The 19,061-nt window shown below is 38.7% G+C and overlaps 1 protein-coding gene across 1 annotated transcript in view; it reads left to right on the top strand.

Annotated features, from left to right (window-relative positions):
* The window catches only part of CNTN1 (contactin 1), a 237,724-nt gene that overhangs the window by 75,128 nt on the left and 143,535 nt on the right, over positions 1 to 19,061 (top strand). The gene's annotated exons all lie outside the window — the stretch shown is intronic.

Raw genomic sequence — 19,061 nt, 5'->3', positions numbered from 1 at the left:
CATTCTTACCCAAGAATTGCATTGTTGGAATGGCCTACAACTCCTCGCTTAGCAGCCTTTAAAAGAGAATACTTTCTAGTGCAATTGACAAAATGCATGGATCAATCCAAAAGTTATGCTCCGTGTTTTTTTTCCATGGAAACCATAACAAATACAGAGCATGATAACACTGTTGGTAGAACAGATTCTTAGCAACAAAATGCTGTTTTTCGACATAGCCACCACTATTAACTATGTATTTATGCTAGTGATGAATGAGTCTGCATATGGTTCTCATTAAAAAATAAATAAATAAAAAATCTTCCACAGCAGAGATGACCCACTGTTTCACAGCTGCTATGATGGTGTCTTTACTGAAACACAACACCCACTGCCTCTGTTAACTGTTATGTTAATGTCCACAGTTTGGTCTCCAGAAATGTTTAGCGAGCACTGATGAATGTCAATGGATGCAGTTTTTTTCCACATGGAGGAGTGTAGTTACATACCTTTGCTTCATATGCACCTCCATGTCAGACTCACTTTTGTCAGACTGCCTCTGCTGCTGTCTGTTGCATGGCAACAAAATATAATGGAATATTGGTGGGAAGGTTCAACCTCTACTGCCATACCACCAACATCTGCCTCTGGTGTTGTGGGACAACATAATAAAATAGTAGGCTTTACTTTCAGAGCAGCCCTTGTATAAGTGTGTAGCACTATCGTCTTCATGAAAAATCTTCATCTATGAACTGCTTTGGATACACACCAGCTTTTCCAACAGAGTAGTTAATTGTGTTTTTTTTTTTTTTTTTTTTTTTTTTAATAAAACTAACAGGTTTTTTAACCACTCTTAAGGTAGCAGTATGCACAGAAATGTCTGTTGAAACTTGGGAATTTGCAGTGACTGTGCCATCCATTGACACATTCAGTAAACATTTCAATACTCCACATAACATATCTTGCCCTTTTTCTACTGGATAGAGTTGTTGTCAAAGCAGCAGTAAGTACAGAGGGTCAAGCATGCACATTTCTGTGCAGAGAAATGTTTTCTAGGCTGGGTCACAAAAGGCAGTACCTTGGAGGAAACAAAGTACCTGCATTGACAGCATGCATTTGCAAGTCCCTGAAATAAACTGTAGCTCTTCATTTGTAGAACAGAATTATATGTCTTAGAAACTGGTTAAAAACTTGATCCAAACATGCATTATAAATGATTCATTGTCCCCACTCAGTATACTATGACAGCTGTTCTTATGTGTGCTCTGTTAATTCTCAATCATAATAATGTAAGCATCTAAGTACCTTTCTGCATCTCTTTACCTACACTTGTGTACACATGTATAATAACACATAAACATAAGCAAGGAATATTTTTGTTGTCTTGGTCTCTTCTGGGCGATACCTGCTTTAGTAATTCTAGTGCATACAGTTGTGTGATGCTTATGTGTGATTTATTTTCATCTGCCCAGTATAAGCTTCAGAGATTCTCAGTAATCTCTTGTTAAGGATTTGGCTAATGTGCTGTATGTGGTGGTTACTGTCCCAACCTTTGAAAATTTCTCAGAACCCTTAGCATTTCCCTTTAAGTAAAGAGAATCACAAATATGAAAACAGTCAGTGGCAAAACAATATTAAGATTTCAGTGGTTACTATGCAAATTAGATTAGGAATCACTGTGCTGCTGCTGCAGTAGCTCAGAAAAATCTAATTCATTTGAAAAATAGTGTTATGGGTTTGCTTCTGGATACCACCAGGAGAGAGGCCATCTGCTGTTTGCTCTGTGCCATTCTCAGGGTGAGGGGAACTGTGCTGACAGCGGATGGGAAAAGAGGCAAGTCTGTTTAGGCAACAGTCAAGTCCACTGTTAGTTAAGGGATCAGAACGGTGGTTTGTGCGTCTGTAGATGAGACTTGTGTTAGCTGGATCTTCTAATGCTTTTAATAGACCGAGTCTATTATCAACAAGAACTGTAACTGTAGAGCATTTCTGGAGAGCTGAAGACAGCTCATCTGTTTAGTTGTGAAGTAGCCCTGCTTATCCACATAAATGTTGTTAGTGTTGGCATGAGGGGCAGTGACATGCAGGGGCCACTTACTTTTGCTAGGGACAACTTCATTTTGAAAATTAAATTTATTTCTAAAACTGTCCTAATAGATATTTAAAATAGGAAGTGTTGCAAGACAATTTGTTTATGGATGTTACATGCAAACTGATGTAGATGGTACAAGTGTTTCTTTTCTCTTTATCCTTCTGGGGTTTTTTCTTTCATCATTCTTTTCCTTTCCATAATCCACCATCTTTCTTAGCTCATTTTGTATTCTCTTGCTATCTCCTTTCTTCTGGAGTAATTAGTTTCACCAAAATGTGATGGCCATTAACCCCGTATTAGAGATAGGATTTTAGCCAGGATCTTTCTTGTCTTTCTAGCTAGCAGCTGTTCTCTTTTTCTCTAAGGCTTGCTTGAGAAGGCAGAAAAGCTGGAATCATAGAATTGCTTTGGTTGGAAGGGTCCTTATATGTGATCTAGTTTCAACCTCCCTGCTTTGGGCAGAAGGTAGAAGCTTCTTCACCATGTCTGCTTCCTTGAGTTTTTATGGGTTCCTAGCAGCCTCCTAGCAAAAACTACCAACATAGTAACCCTATAATCAGTGAGCAAACTTCTTGTGTAAAAATGATTGGAGTGATGACAGGCCCACTCTTTAGACCGTTTCTCTACCAGGTCAGCATATGAAAAAGGACAAATGGAAACAGATTGCCGTAAGTAATATTGCACCGTAAAAATGTTCTACCTTCTGTTTTGTGACAGAACTTAATGAAAATACTTTTCTAAATGAAAATGCTCTTCTGCAGCCACAATACTTGTTTGAGTTGATAAAGGATTTAATCCTAAATTTCAAATCAAATAGAGAATATAGACTGGAAAACTGGTGTATGTTTCATTCTATTTTGGTTAAGGAGATTCAGCTTTATTGGTCATTCAAAAATATTTTGAAGTTTAAACATACATGAAAGCTGTGGTCTACAGTTGAAGACTGCCTATTGCTTAGGGTGTTGAGCTGTGCTGCCATTTTGTGGCTGTGCCCATGTGATATGTATGTGCTGCATATATGTATGTGTATTTTTGCCTGGAGCACGGTTTAGCTTCCATGCTCATTAAATTCCTTTTATCAGTTTCCGTAGTGAAATTCAACCAAGAAGTATTGGCCAAAACACTTCTTGTGTAGAGAAGTCCTTGAAGAATAGAAGATATGCTACTGAGATTGCAGGCTTACTTTTTAAAAAAAAATAAATCAGGTTAAGGTGCTTTGATGTGTTATTAAGAGAATGTTACTGAACTGCATCAGCTTGCTCTGATTTACTTTGCTACTGCTAACATCTCGCAAAAATTGTTTGGAGAATTATATTTAAGGTGTGAGAAGCAACCTATATATTTCTAAGCCAATTTCCCTTTCTGCTTTATAGAACAATAGAATACACTTTTTAAAGAGATGTTTTTGTAGCTTGGGAGTGTAAAATTGGTGTTGGTTCTATGAGCATCGTCTTTATCACAACCTCTGTTTTGACAGGAGACTTTAATTTAGCTTTGTATGTGCATTTCAAGAAACGGATTTGCATGTAATAGCCAAACGACATGTGGGAAATTGTGACAGGAGCAATCACACAGTGAGTGACTTTACAAGTAAAACAAGCAGCACATTGCCAGCAGTATTGCTCCACTCTGAATGATGCCTTTTAGAATGGGGCTGGCCCAGGGAACGTGGAAATTCCTCTTGAGAGATGCAGGGAGGAGGATTGTGTCAGAGAGGTTTTTCAGAGAGGTTTTCTCTGACTGGAAGCCAAGTGAAGCAGACACGGAGAGCTGTCTGTCCAAAGCGCTCAGGCCAAAACCTGGACCAGTTATTCCTCAGGGATTTAACTAAGAAATGAGTAATCAGTCAAGTCAGTACAGGAGGAAAATCTTTAAGCAACTCTGGATTTTAAGCAGAAGTACTCAGAGACTTGCGATTCAAATCCAAAGCAATACACCCTTAGGGAATGCATGAAAGCGACAACATCCTTACATTAGGCTGGGTACGACAGAAATCCCATTTGGTGTTCTCTTTCCAGAGTAAAACTAAAGCTTGTTTATGTTCCTGACAGAATTTAAGAAAGTGGTGAAGCCCACAAAGAGACTCATTACAAGAGTAATGAATAACACAGGCCTTGTGGCTGGCTTGTGAGCTACTGATCTTCTCTGGTCTGTCTGTTGCGTCCAGATGTAGCTGTGGTAGGAACAGCACGCAGTTTTTATTCAGTCCCCTGAGTCCCACAGGCATGCAAGCACCAGAAGCTCACAAAAGGATCAGAAATATCTAATCACTCATTTACATTGGTTTCTATTTAGACGAAAGGCTTGGAATTGAAATTTATATGCATCAGTACAATTAAAATGCTTTCTTCTGGGAGTTTTATTTCATACTTTATGTATAGTTATGTATGCATATATGGTTTATATATAAAATCTATCATGTGAAAATTATGTATAAATTTCAAAATGTACATTCTAGAAAAACCTACATCTTTTATATTTTTTAATCATTTTAAGCCAGGTATTTGTGTTACCTATATTGATATATGTAATGAGCTGCTAAAATTTTCATAGAGCTTGTGTTGCCTGCACCATTAATGTTATGTAGCTTTAATTTGTTATGATATTTTAACTTGTTTCCTAAGGAAATAAGAATTAGGCCATCACTGTCCGTCTGCCAATCCCTTGTGTTAAGTTGAACTGCTCATCTAGGTTCTGCAGTACAGGGAAAAAAAGTATGCAAGTCTTGAAGATAATTAAGTTCTTACAAGTTTCACAATACCTATAGTTCAGCAGAAAGAGAAAAATCCAAATCAGTGTCCTATGGAGTGGAAAGCTGTTATATATTCTCCTTGGCAGCAATCAATATATGTACATGCCCTCAGGCTAAGCACAGCAGGTGCAATCTCCTGCCCAGAAGAGATGTCAGAAAGTATATGTGGCTGAAATTATTTTGGTTAAGGAATGCGAGAGACGTAGGAGATCATTTTTTATTACACCTGTTGGTTCCAGAAAAGCTATTTTTTTTCATTTCGCCATTCATATTTTCATTTTCAAGTAATGTAATTATTGAATTTGCCAAGTACAAGATGCCTCTACGAAGAGAACAAGTGGGATATTAAGTGCTTAATACAGCTACCTGTGTTGTGCTTCAGATTTTATCTTCAGACTTATTAGCAGTGAGCCCTTTTTTCCTTTTTTTTTCCCCCTCTAACTATAGACTGACTTGCAGCTTCAGAAAACTTTTCCATTGGTCTTTGAATAATTTCATTAGACATTATGCAGTAGTGCTCAGTGAAATATGCTCCAGAAGACCATTAAAGAAAAACAACAGATTACAGTATGGATTCACAGTCGCATTTAAACACGTAACTATTGCTGTTGTTCCAAGAGCTAGTTATTTATGTTTGTATCTCCATTAATATCAATATATTTACTGTATCATGACAAAAGGATTTGGTACAGTAAATAATTTTTAAAAACAAGCAAAGCATAACATCAGTTCATAAACCTCGCTTTTATAAAACCTTGAGTGGCCTTGTGCATCAAACTAGATGGAACAAAGAATACCAGAAAAGAAAAAATAAATAACTATTCCTTCTGCCAACTAGAAATCTACAATATGGTTAATAGAAGTGTATATGTGTATAAAGCTTCACGTACCTTTTCAAGTTATTTAAAAAATAATAATTTTTAATACTTCAATAATTTTTAATAATAATTTTTTAGTATAAGTAATTTAAAATTAATAAAAGGATACATACTTTACTTATTTATGAAATTTGTCACCAGAGTGTAGCATATATAAAGAGGTTAATAAAATTCCAGAGAACATTCAATGATTATTCCCTGAGAGAGGAGAAAAAAACATGTGCCTATTTTTGTTTCAGGGCATAAGCTTGAAAATTACTGAAGGCAGAGGTGTTCATTAAGAACATCCAAACAGTTTTTTGTTCAGACCCCAGTGTGCTGCTGTTGAATTGGAGATCAGAGTAGATGAAGCTAAGCTCTTGATGCCTGCAGGTCGAGTGCCATCACCCCTAAATCCTGATATTCAGTTGTGTGCATTCTCAATCAGCCTTTATTTCCTTTCCTTTTATAATGCATCTCATTACACACAGCACAGCTTCTTCTCAGAATTCATTTGAAAGGGAACTGATACAGACTGAGAGTAGAGAGGATAAGAAGAACGAATAGAAGCAAGAGGAGGTTTCATCCAGATCTCATCTCAAACCAGGACTTAACTGGAATGTGGCATGTAATATCCTTATAGTCATGTAATACTGAAAATACTACGTTTGATCTAATTGCTGCCACACTGTCTTTCATAACATCCATTCTGTCCTCATTTCTTGCTTTCCTGATCTGTTCCTTTCTAGATTCTGTTGCATGAGCCAACCTGTGCGATGCCATGGCACATTAGAGAGGTCTGGTGTGTCTGTGCCACCAGTGCACGTGTCAGAAAGACTGATGGGTATGCAGCTGTACTCATCTCTACTCCTTCTAGTCCTGGAGCTAGCTGAGTGTCTGCACAATCTTGCCCTGCATGACACAGAGTTAAACCTTATAATCTAGACTGTCACCCTGTTCTTCTCCAGGAAGTGTTTGCACAAGGTTGGGTGTATGTGTATAATTAATGAAATATTCTTCAGTGGTGTTGTGGGTTTGTGGGTTTTTTTGTTTTTTTTTTGCTTATTCTTAGCTTTGGTTTCTGAAACCTTTATAAGTAACCTTCTGTCAGAGTCTGGCAATCCATTAAGTTCCATCAGCAGTACGTAGTCTTTTCAGTAACTCCAATATAATTTGTTTTAGTGTAGTTAATTATACTTGCAGTCATCTTTTCTGTACTGAGTTGTATTTAATACAGTCGAAATTTCATGCCCTTCCATCTTTTCTGAGTTTCTCGAGGCCTCAGTATGATACTATTTTGTTGTCACTCTCTTGCATGCTCTTTTGGATGAACAGCGGGCAGGAGAAGGTGGAATGATTTGATTAATATGAAAGTTTAAAAGTATTTATGTATGTATCTGCATGACCCATAGATATTCCGTGATAATAATCTCAGCATGACGGTACTCTTCAAGATTAACTAAAATGTGTTGTGTATAAATGTACATTGGGTAGGGAGAAGAGAAATGGGTGTCTCTATGAATGATATGTGCACTGGAGTAGAATGTAATGTTCACTGGCAGTTCGGGGAGAGAAGATTAGAGGTGAGAATCTATATTGAGAATTTGGTTGATTACAATATAAATGTGTCTGGAATGTGGACAGAGTATTTGAAATGTGATAATCATCCTCTCATTTCATTCCTCACTGTGTTGAATTCATTTAGAAGGAGAAATCTCTAGGTAGCATGGTGCAAGTGATAGATAAATGTTGTAGGCAGAGTTTTCATTTTCAAATGCCTGATGATGAATTTACTGGACTCACTATATCTAAAATGAAATGCTTTAAATATCAATAAAGATTTTTAAAGTGGTCTGAAATGGCAGAAATAATACAGGAAAGTAAAAAGAGAACACGATCAGATGTAGAACAAAAAGGAAAGAAATGATTCAGATTCTCAAAAACTGCTGAAAATCAAATTTATTTGAGTTGTTCAGAATTTATTCTGCTGCAGCTAAAAGCTGTTTAAGAAATTCAAAGAAACTCTTCATTGAATGCCACTGTTTTGATAATCAGTGGAAGAAAATAGAGGGATATACATGCTTCCACAAAGCTTTATCTGCATTTGAGGCTGAATATCCTAATTGTTCTACTTCATTTTAGTTTTTTATTTCTGTGAGCTGGAGAAAGTCTTTGGTCAAAACAGAACATGTTTCCATATGGTATTCCAAAGACACTGCTTGTTTTAAGCAGACAGGTAGATAGCTTTTGAGAGTCTAGACAAGATGTGATTAGTTCCCAGCCATAGGAGGGAGCTTCTCCCCTTTAGGTGAGGTAAAGGGGACTGGAGCTGGATGCAGGCAGAATCCCTTCCAAGAAAGCTTTTTATCCATAACTACTATGATGAGCTCCAATGACAAACGTCACACAGATGAGCATTGAAGTGTGCTCCTGCATTTCTTTTTTTTTGTTCTGCAAATTACAGCTGAGCATCCAGACACCTTGCCTGTGTTTTTGGATTAAATAAATAAATAATCCATCCAGATTCTATAATCTTTCTGGAAGGCATTCTGCCTGCATCCAGCTTCAGTCCCTTTCATCTTACTGAAGATAAAATAAAGAAGAAAATGTATTTCAAATTCAGATATGGAAGACCAGGTTCAGAGTGAAGGTTCAGGTCAAACACTTCAGACCTGGCCATCCATAGCAGATACAGATTTTTTCACTGTCTATATTTGTTCCATATATGGGTTTTAAAAGTACTTGATTCTGCAATAGATTTTTTTTTCCCCCAAAATCAGGTCCTATATGAGTTCTCACTTTTACTCGGTAATCTTCTAGAAGAAAGCAGCCCTTAGAGAATGTTTGATAATAGTATAATATTGAGGAAAAATTCTGGCAGGATTTCATGGATTACTCTTGTAATACTTCTACTTGATTTTCCCACTACAGGCTTAACAAAGCCAAGATTATCTTAACTTAGGCATGTCAGTCCTGTTCAAATCCAGGTCATTATTTTTGTGGTCAAAATTAGCACTTTTGAGTGCTTTCCTGGATTAGGGCCCAGATGATTGTTACCTCTTTCAAATTAGTGTTCTAAATCTTCCTTGATCGTCATAATTAAGGGAATTATACCAATAATTATTAATAAATAGTATTACTCTGTAAATTCTCCTGCGAATGTAACTGCATACAGGAATTAGAGCCTAGTTCCAGTATTTCAGAAATATACTTGAGCAATTTTAATGCAATTTATTTACGTTCTGACCAACTAATAATTTTAATAAATAAATTTCTTTTATTACTTTTCCTGGTAAAGAGAAGTCCCTTGAAAGAAAGATGTTTTGATAACAGGGAGTTAGGATTCTTCCAAACAGCATGTGTTGAAAAAAAAAACACAAAAGCCTGAGTTGAATTTAACATCAAATGCCTTCCTTTCCAACTCTAAGAAGAAAATTAGATGAGATTAGAAGTTAGGGAGCAAAATAAGGACACTGGATCTAGATCTTTGTATTAATAAAGACTAGAACTTAAAAATGAGTTGAAGTAATAAAATCAAGCCCTGGTCATTTGCACAAGATTTTCTCACATTTTTATAACCATTTATACAACTTCTAGAGATGAGTGTTGAGGAAAAAAAAAAACACCACAAAATAAAGGTAGCACTAAGCCCTTGATCCTTCCTGGTGGCATCCACATCCTTCTGTTTTACATCCCTTTGGTACTGAATGTGCTTGGGAGGAGCTTTAAATGGAGTGCTGCAGGTGTCCTCTGCCACCAGTGGCATTATCAAATGCTGAAGCAGTCCAGGATTGGGCTCATTCTTCTTTCTTGCAGCTGCATATGTATAGTGAAATGTCATTTAATAGTCTTTTAAATAATTTGAATAGACTGAGTAGTAGGAGAATTACAGTGACGCTTACAGGGAGCACCTGGAACAACTCCTCTCTTCTGCTCATCCAGTTGAGCATTAACATGGAGCTGGAGTCCTTTCTCCTGTCAGCAGTTTCCAGCAAAACTCCAGTCTTGAGTGTCTTCTGTGTCCATGCCATTGGTCTGATGATAAGTACCAGTGCAGGATTGATTGGCAGGAAAAAGCATGATGTCATGGCTGAAGGGAAGCTGTGAAAGGTGTGGAGAACATGACTGAAGTCGTGTATGGAGTACATGGCATCTGTTGTTGCAGGATTTGTAGACTGAAGTGGGCAGCAGATAGGGAACCACAGAAATTGGAGATTCTACAAGATTTTTGGTTTGATTTTTTGCATAAGAATGGTAGGAGTTGGAATTTTTACAGGAAAAATCAAGGAAGTTGTTTTGGTTGAAAGGCAAAGGTTACCATAGAGCAGTGTACGAGCTATTTATATTGATGTGCATCTACGGAGATTTATCAAATATTATTTCACAGTTAATGGTATAGGTACTTTTCCTACCTTGTAGGAACATTCTGTGGTATCTAAAAGATGGATTGAGAAGTCAGAGTGTTTTTGTAGCGTATGTGTAATATAGATGATGAGTTTATGTTTGTTTGGAAAACTGAGGTAATAGAACTTTATCTTCTTCCTATCTAACAGCATACTCAAAAGACCCAGAAAGGATTTAAAAGATAGGCTTCATTAGGACACAAATCAATAAACTGAAGCAAGTATCACACTGAATAGGAAAAACTGCAGGTGAAATACATTAAAGTAAAATGAATGAGATAAAAGGCTTTGAAAAGCCTTCTCTTTGTGTTCTTGTGGAGCTAGCTCTTTCAGCTTTGCTTGTAAGGCGTAGCAAAGTGCATACGGTCACCCTGGTTGTCCCTGATTTTGTAACCACTGAGTGCTGCCTGCAGATCTGATCCTTAATGTGAACAAGTGCCCCACCTTCTCAGGGGTTTCCTATTTACCCCAGAGCTGTTGGGTCCCAGTGTCTTACACTTCTCCTATCAGCTAAGGTCACTCTACCCTGACTAGTTGCTTCTGGCTGGGGAAACCCTTTGGGGAAAGACTTCCCTGGGAAAGTGGGGCACCATGCAAGCTCTCTCAGCTTGGGAGGCAAAGCACAAGGAGGAATCACAGTCTTTTTCTCTCTGAAGATGTTTGACCCCAGAATCCAGTACTGAGGCAGCACAGAAAGACAACTCAAATCCTTTCTGCCCTGCTGTGCAATACACATTATACATATTATTTTACTGAAAACATGCCAATTAAAATGCCGTACTATCTTCCAGAATACACATGCATCAGTAAAGAACTAGAAATGGAGACAGAGGAGATGCTGAAAAAGGAGAGGGTACACTCTCCTTTGCCCGTCTCTTCTGCCCAATTTATCTACAGAATCTTTTCTTGTTTTTCACATTTTTCACCAAGTTCAGTTCCATCTGCGCCTTGGCTTTCCTGACTCCATACCTGTGTATCTGGACAGCATTCTTACATTCTTCCCAGGCCACTCATCTCCACTGTCACTGCTTTTACTTTTTCTCTTTTTTCCCTCAGCCTGACCAGCAGGTCCTTGCTCAGCTATGCTGGTTTCCTGCCTCCTCTGCCTGGTTTCTTATTTTGAGGGATGGGGAGCTCTTGTGTTCTCAGAAAGGCATCCTTAAAGAGCTGCCAGCTCTGTTCCATTACTTTGTCCCTACCAACAGTTTCCCAGGGCATGTCATCCAACAATTCCTTAAACAGCCTGAAATTTACTCTCCTGAACTTGATTCAGGGACTTGATTCCACTCTTTGCTTGGCGTGTATTCCTTGAGATCATAAACTCAGCTCGGACATGAGCACTGCAGCCCAGCCTGCTTCCAATCTTGACATCTTTTATGATCTTTTCTGTGTTGGCAAGCACCTGGTCCAGCAGTGCCTCACCTCTGGTGGGTCTGTCCAATACGTGAATTAGGAAGATGATATAAATTCACTCCAGGAGTTTCCTGGGCTGTTTGCCCTCACCATATTGTTTTCCCAGCGGATATCTGAGCAGTTGTAATCCCCCATTAGAATGAGGGCTTACAAATGGGACACCTCTTGCAACTGAAGCAAGAAGATCTTATCAACAGGCTTCCATTGATCAGGCAGCCTGTAGCAGACCCCAGTCACCAGAATACCTTTACTGGTCTGGTCCCAAATTTCACAATATCTCAGCATATCATGACTGTTTCTCAGGAACAGCTCTTTGCAGTATATCCACTTCTTAACATAGAAGGCAACCTCCCCACTTCTCCTACCTCATCTATGCCTTCTAAAAAGCTCACAAACATTAATGATGGTATTCTAGTTATGTGAGTCATCCCACCATGTTTCCATGATAGCAATAAGTTCATAGTTTTTCGATTGCACCACAGTTTCCAATTCCTCCTCCCATGCTGTGTGTTCATTGGTATAGAGGTGCATATAGAGGCACATTACCTTCTTGGAGGAGCCCTCCCAACTTCTGGGAAAAATCTGAGGTTTTCCCCCATTGCTTCCTAAAAACAAGTGCTCCCTTACTCTTCTCTGCTCTTCAGCAGTGCATGCCTTTCCCCCATCAAATCTATTTTGAAGCCCTGGTGATGAGCCCCACCAACTTGCCGCCTAGTATATTCATCATGAGGTGCAGCAGGTTGAGGGTGCCTGCCAGCACCTTGTTCTGACATACAGGACCCTCTGTTCCTCTCAGAAGGGAGTTGCCCACAATTACCTTTCTTTCCTGTTTGGTGGAGGCAGTCTTGAGGTGTGGAGTCTACCTTGTTGCCCTAGACAACAGCAGATGTCTTTCCAGTGATGAACATAACTAATTACTAAAAACAAGTTTCTCACACTTGGACACAGTGCAGTACTGCTGATGTTAATAGAAACTGCCTATACCCTTAAGGCATAATTGGAACCCGTAGGTAAAAAGTGATTTTTCAAACTCTGACCATGGTTTATAAGCTTGCATAGGTCATTTAAATGTCACTAATTTGTGTTTTGCAGCAGAGCAGCAGTTTTATGTTAGAAAATGAGATGAACACTTCTCCATTAAGAGACATCTAGCAAACTCTATGCTCTTATAACAAAAGATTGCTAGCTTTCTAAGAGGTGATAACAAATCAGTAGTCTGAAAATACTTTGGTAAGTTCATAATTGAATTGCTCAGAACATTCCTGTCCATTTTTATTGTTAGGTTATCTTAGGACGTTACTTATCCTGATAGGTACAAAAGCTTTTATAGCGGAAAATACATTTGAAAACAGGGTAAAGAAATGGAACATGGCCAGTTGCACTCTTAAGAATTTAAGACTTAGTTGTTTGGGTTTTTTCCACTTTAAAGATCATTAAATACACTTATATTTCATACTGTAATGGATGAATTCTGTTCTTTAGTTTTAAAGCTGTATGCCTGCAGTTCTCTTATTCTAGGACATTGTGCTTGAACAGATTAATACTTTATATGTCAAATTTGGTGAATCCTTCTACATGATGATGCTGTTACTGAACAGTTGGGCTGCATCGATAAACTTTAGTCAAATCTTAAGTGCCAGATGGTATATTTAAAATTGTATTTCAGGATGTGATCCCAGTTCAGTTATTTGTTAGTTTCCTTAGTTTATGCTGCTGTTGTAAGTAAAGGCTTTGTGTACAGCAAGGAGTCCATCGTTTGATGTAAACCTTAGAAATTGTAACTCTGACTCCATGTATGCAATTAAGCGGATGTACGTAGCTGGTGGGAAGTTAAAAATTGCACCTGGGATAGCTAAAAGGCTTGTTTTTATTGAGGAGTTTGACGCAGTTTGTACCTTTTATTAACACTGCCACTTATCTTTACAGATGCTAAAGAGGGTTCCTGTAGATGTCCATTAAGCTGTTCATAAGAGCTTCCTTTTCTTTGAAATATGTACTTTTTCTGCAGGAAAAAAAAAAATAGTATCTATTGCTTGCTAATTCAACTGTAAAAGCAAAAAACAAAAACAAAACAAAAAAGGAAATGGAAGTCTATAAACTGTAAGGACAGAACAATTAATTTTCAGTTATTTAGCTTCACAGCTAAAAGAAGGCAAAATTGCACGGCTTTTTTTTTTTTTTTTTTTTTTTTTTTTCCATTTTACTGTCTTTTAGCTGATATATCCCATCAGGAATGGTATTTAGTCTTAAATTGTATTACAGTTTGAATGGAACATATTCCGCATATTAGCCAAGAAGCTCGTGTTACTTTCTTTGTAAACCTCAGTTATTAAAAGAGCTTTTTTGAAGGTTTATTTAATTTTCATAGGACTGTCTCCATTGTAGAGAGACAACATGATTGTCTACAGAGGTAGTGGGAGATGATTACAGTCCTACAGCCATCTCTTTGCCAGCCAGTGACTAGAAACTTAATAAGCATTAAATTGTATAGGTTTCTTCCCATCTGTCAGATTGTTAGGTGAAGTTTTTGTGCATTAAAAAAGTTGGAGAACATTTACTTTTCAGTATATAAGATGTACGTGTGACAATATGTATGTAATTTATCACTTTGATTGTATTTTTGTTTTGATTTCTACAGCTAAAATGACATAAACAGCCATGAGTCATTTGACCAAAACAATCAGAAACAAAAGACACCTTTTCAAAGGTTTTCTTCACTTGTTATTTACACAATTAGTATTTACCTATTCCAAAACAGTGTTTCCTCAGTATATCCCTTACATGGCAACATTTTTCTTTTGGACATGAAATTAGGCTTTTCTTGCCTCAAAGGCGACTGCCTATTGCTTTTATTAAAATTGATATTTCTCTTAAAACATGCAAAACAGCTTTTGTAGTCAGTGTAATGTTTGAGGTCCTTCATGGTTTGCAGTCCATATCATGTGCAATGTTTGTGAAGAAGTGTTGCCTACTATCCCATTATCTATTGCTACAAATTTTTAGATAACAGTCTGTTCATTCAGTTTCCACTGTGGAAATACCGTGTTCTCAATATGTTGATGGCATCTGCCTTTAGCTGAAAAGAAGGTCAAGTTTAAAAAAAAAATAATAATTGAAAAGAGTTTAGGTTAGTTTTTTCTCTCACAACAGTGAAATTTACAGATTTAATTTATTTCACACTAAATTCTCACAGACAACTGAGAGTTTTCTATTTCCATTAATTACTATGCTCTACTCTCTGCAAAATATGATGTATATTTAGAGCAGTATGTTTGCAGTTAGTAATTTCTCAGAGATCATTTCTAAGGAGATTGTGGAAAATTAAAAACATGATTGCTCTTGGACCTGGGAGTGGATATTACTGCAGGGCAGTTCCTGCCTACAAGAACCTGAAAATATATCTGCTTCATACTTTATTTGAAGGAATATAGTTGACAAAAAGCTAAAAAGAGGCACTTTTGCAGTTTGTATTTATATGTTTATTTTCTCTTTGCTCAGGTCAGACGAATGGTGTGTGTTGTGTGGTAGAGCAGCTGTTGATTCAGAGCACTGTAAACAAGTGGAGATGACAAAGTTAAAAGCCATGTTCTGGCAAAGATGAGTGCAGGCTGTGTGCTGGTGGTTGCAGCAGAGGATGATCGTCACTGACAACGCAGGCTGTTGGTGTCAGGAAAGTAGGAGGCGTTCTGTTTATTTCATGTCACTTTTGCTTCCTTACTGACAAGCTACTGATGTAAGCTGACCTGCATTTGAAAACGCTAGGTGGTACTGACTGGCAAATATGTTTGACATGAGGATGAAAATTAAATACTGGCCTCCCATCTTGGTTTTTTCCTGTCGTTTGCATGCAGCCAAATTCTTCTCATGCTGAGTATCAGGGAACATGCTGACATTTTCTTCATTCAAATGTGTAGTGTGACATACAGAGCTAGCAAGGATCAGTGAGCTGTTATGGGCGAGCGCACCCTCAGTTCCTCCATCAGTGCAGTGGGGAGGAGAGCAGCTCGTGATGAAGAAGAGCTAAGCCATTTCCCCTTCCCCAGCAGCTTGTAGGCTAGACTAGGCAGAGGCTGAATGTACAGGTTTGGCTCTTGGGGCCCAGGCTGACAGAGAAGCTGGAAGCAGCTCAGCTGCATGCCTCGTCTCTCCTTTCTGACACGCTGCTCTCTGGGATGTAGAGAGGATTTCATAGGCAGAGATATTCACCATTCCATTCCCTAGAAACAGCACAAAATAAAATGCATGACAGGCAGGTCTGTTGCCTTAAGCCCTTGCTCCTCTCCTCAACTTCAGCCACCACCCCATTTTAAGCCCTCTGTTTGCTTTCAGTCCAGGCTGGCAGTGAGTCTCCCCTAATACTCATTCCACCCATTTTATTGCACCTGCCTCACAGTGTTCACATCCCCCTGCTCACAATTCCCTTCCTTTCTCACCATTCTGCTGATGCCATTGACACTTTTGGTAGCCTTTCAATTTCACAGTTTCCATTGCTTTTTTTCTCATTACTTAGACCAAACCTCATGTCATTTTTGTGTATCTCTTTCTATTGCATCTTTTTTCCTTTTTCCTTCCTCTTCTTTTTCCCTTTCACCTCACTGCTCTTCGTGGAAAATCTCTCTCATCACTCTTCATGGAAAATTCCTCTTTCCTTCTTGCAGCAGATGTCAAGATCCTGAGTGCACCAGGAGGCTTCCCTCTCTGGAGCTGGCTCCAGGTGTTCCCAATTCAGAAATGATTAGGCTACATAGCTTGGGATCAGATTTGTATGACAGCTGTATAAAGCCTTTTCAAGGGCTTTTATCTGGGGGCTTCTTGTAGAACCTGGCCCTTGCCTGAGCTTCAGCTGCCCCTGTTCTGCCATCTTCTTGCAATACCAGGGACCAGCACCAGGGCCTTGACCAGAGGCCCAGGCCCGTGGCCACACCGTGCTTGCTCTCAGTCTGGCCCCCTATGGTTGTTCAGAGGCTAAGGGGTTGTGCCCCTGAGCTGAGGGCCCCATCTGCTACCTATTGCCCCCAGTTCCCCTGCTCCTGTCCTCACTCGGCAGCCCCCTTCCACACAGCCCTTTCTGGAATAACCCCAATAAGATCCCTGCATTTTGTTTTTTGTTTGTGTGGTGAACTGCTTGTAGTGAAAGCATTTCAGTCAACTGGAAACATTTGTTGGCTTGAACTGCATTCTTACAGAGCTGGCAGCTGTGAACATGTTGCTGTGTGCAGGCAGAGTACTTGAATGTCTGCTTGCACTGGTGGTTATTTGGCGTTTTCTTTTTTTTTCACCAAAACATATAATTCAGTTGATTCCTGTGGTGCTCCATGCATTTTTGTGGGTGTATGGATAAGAGAATCAGAAGGGTCTGGCTTGAAAGTGAAGCAGCTCAAAAGGGAATTGCTACTCGGTTGAGTATAAGGGCTTTCTTTGTTTATGCAGTAATGTAAGTTGTTAGGGTGATGAATGAGGACCAGAAAACTTTGCTATGGAGGAAACTAATGATGGATAGGAAAATCAATCCAGAGGTCAGAAGCAGCTTAAAGGAAGCACTCACAGTGAGACCAGCAGTAGTGAAGATACAGGAAGAGATTTTATCAGTCAGATTTTTTGCTATGCACAAAGAAGTTCAGTGCTGTAGTAGAATTGGGCTGTAGACTCGAGGACAAAAATGTGACCAAAGAATCAGTTGAAGAGAATGGAAGAATGGTTTTTCCACCAGTATTGTGGACTTTATATGGATTTATATACTGTAGGTCATGCTAGTTTGAAAGCAGTAGCAATTTGAAGTAAATAATTCTGCAAGTGGGGGAACGTATTTGGAAGTTCTGTGTGTTATCTTGGATGAAGTCTTTGTTGCTGTTGTGACCAAAGTCCTGAGAGAACATGAAAGTAATGCTCCCTCCAGCTGTGTGTGTGTAGTTAGTTCCTGAAAGGCAAATGGCACCTTGAGTATCATCTGCCTCATAGACCTCCACAGAAGGAGAAGAAATGCTTCTTTCAAATAGAACATATGAACATATACAGAGTAGCATTTCCTCAGTACAAATGGGCTCTCTTAAATACTTGATGTATGATGTGTATATATATGTATACATAGTAGATGGTAGTCTATTATAATAATCATAGCAATATTCTATAATATCAAGTATGATATCTTAAAAATAACTGATATTATACAGCATAGTACGTATAGTTGAGACAATGATATTTGCATGCAATTTTTATCATTCTGACAAATTATTTATTTCAGAACAATAATTAAAGAAGACCTTTTAATATTAATTAGTATCTTTGATATCTCAGAACACTGATTTAAATAGTAAAGCAAAACATGCAGTTGTTTTATTCAGGAATATGTTTAGGTATTTGTAATGAAGTGCTCCATATTGTAACAAAATTATGTTTTCAGCTTAAATAATTAAGCTAGCATTCCTGATTTCTTTCAGCCCTGTAAAACTGCTCAGTAAGCATCATGGGGCAGCAGAGATTTTATTCCTGAGTCCCCAAGTTCTGTTAAACAATTCTTGTTAGATTCCCAATGTGCTGAGCACTCTATGCCCTTCAGCACTGTTGATTGCTATAGTATTGAAAAGCCACAGTCATCAACAAGAGACCTCTGTGAACAAACAAAGCAAGAAGTCTGTTGGTCTCCCAGTGGGAGTTACTCATAAGTAATCATGAGTATAACATAAAAGGCAAAGACAGATGGAGAATTGCAAAGAAATGATGAAAAAAATCAGCCACAAAGATAGGCAGTTGTCTCAGTTTTCCCAAGCAGCCTATATTCTGTCAATTTCTTTGTAACTACCATAGCAAATGAAATTTAAGAAAGGATTTGAAGGAGGATAATGCACTGAGTGACTTTGCAGGTGTTGCAAAGAGTTCTTCCAAAGTATGAAGTGTAATGGGAGGAAGCAAAGAAGTGCTTGACTGTAAACTTAAAAAGGGGCTAATAAGAAGTAACTTGAAGGCTAATTGTAAGTTGGCTGTTGAGTAGTGAGGAAGAATGATAATGAGAGCACTTGATATACTAAGGAAGGGAATGGAGGGATGCAGGGAGCAAAGTCACACAGTTAGAGTAACGCACTGGAAGAATAGTCTTTGCTACAGAATCATAGAATCATAGAATCGCAAGGTTGGAAATGACCTGCAAGATCATCTAGTCCAACCACCCTCCCATTCCCAGTGCCACAAGCACTAAACCATCTCTCATAGCTCCTCATCCAGGCGCCTCTTGAACACTACCAGGGACGGCGACTCCCCCAACTCCCTGGGCAGCCATTCCAGTGCCTGACCACCCTTTGAGAGAAGAAGTTTCTCCTAATGTTCAACCTAAACCTCCTCTGGTACAACTTCTGGCCATTACCTCGGGTCCTACTATTTGCCTGGGAGAAGAGACCAGACCTTTTTTCATCACAGCCTCCCTTCAGGAAGTTATAGAGAGCAATGAGGTCTCCCCTGAGCCGCCTCTTCTCCAGACTGAACAATCCCAGCTCCCTCAGCTGCTCCTCATATAGCATACAGCACACAGTGCTTTGCCTGTCCAAGCCAGAGAAAAAGATTTGAGACCAGGA

Source organism: Tympanuchus pallidicinctus, unplaced genomic scaffold (assembly GCF_026119805.1).
Source record: "Tympanuchus pallidicinctus isolate F22 unplaced genomic scaffold, pur_lepc_1.0 scaffold8, whole genome shotgun sequence".
In the NCBI taxonomy this organism is placed as follows: domain Eukaryota; kingdom Metazoa; phylum Chordata; class Aves; order Galliformes; family Phasianidae; genus Tympanuchus; species Tympanuchus pallidicinctus.
This window is presented reverse-complemented; position numbering and strand designations above follow the sequence as displayed.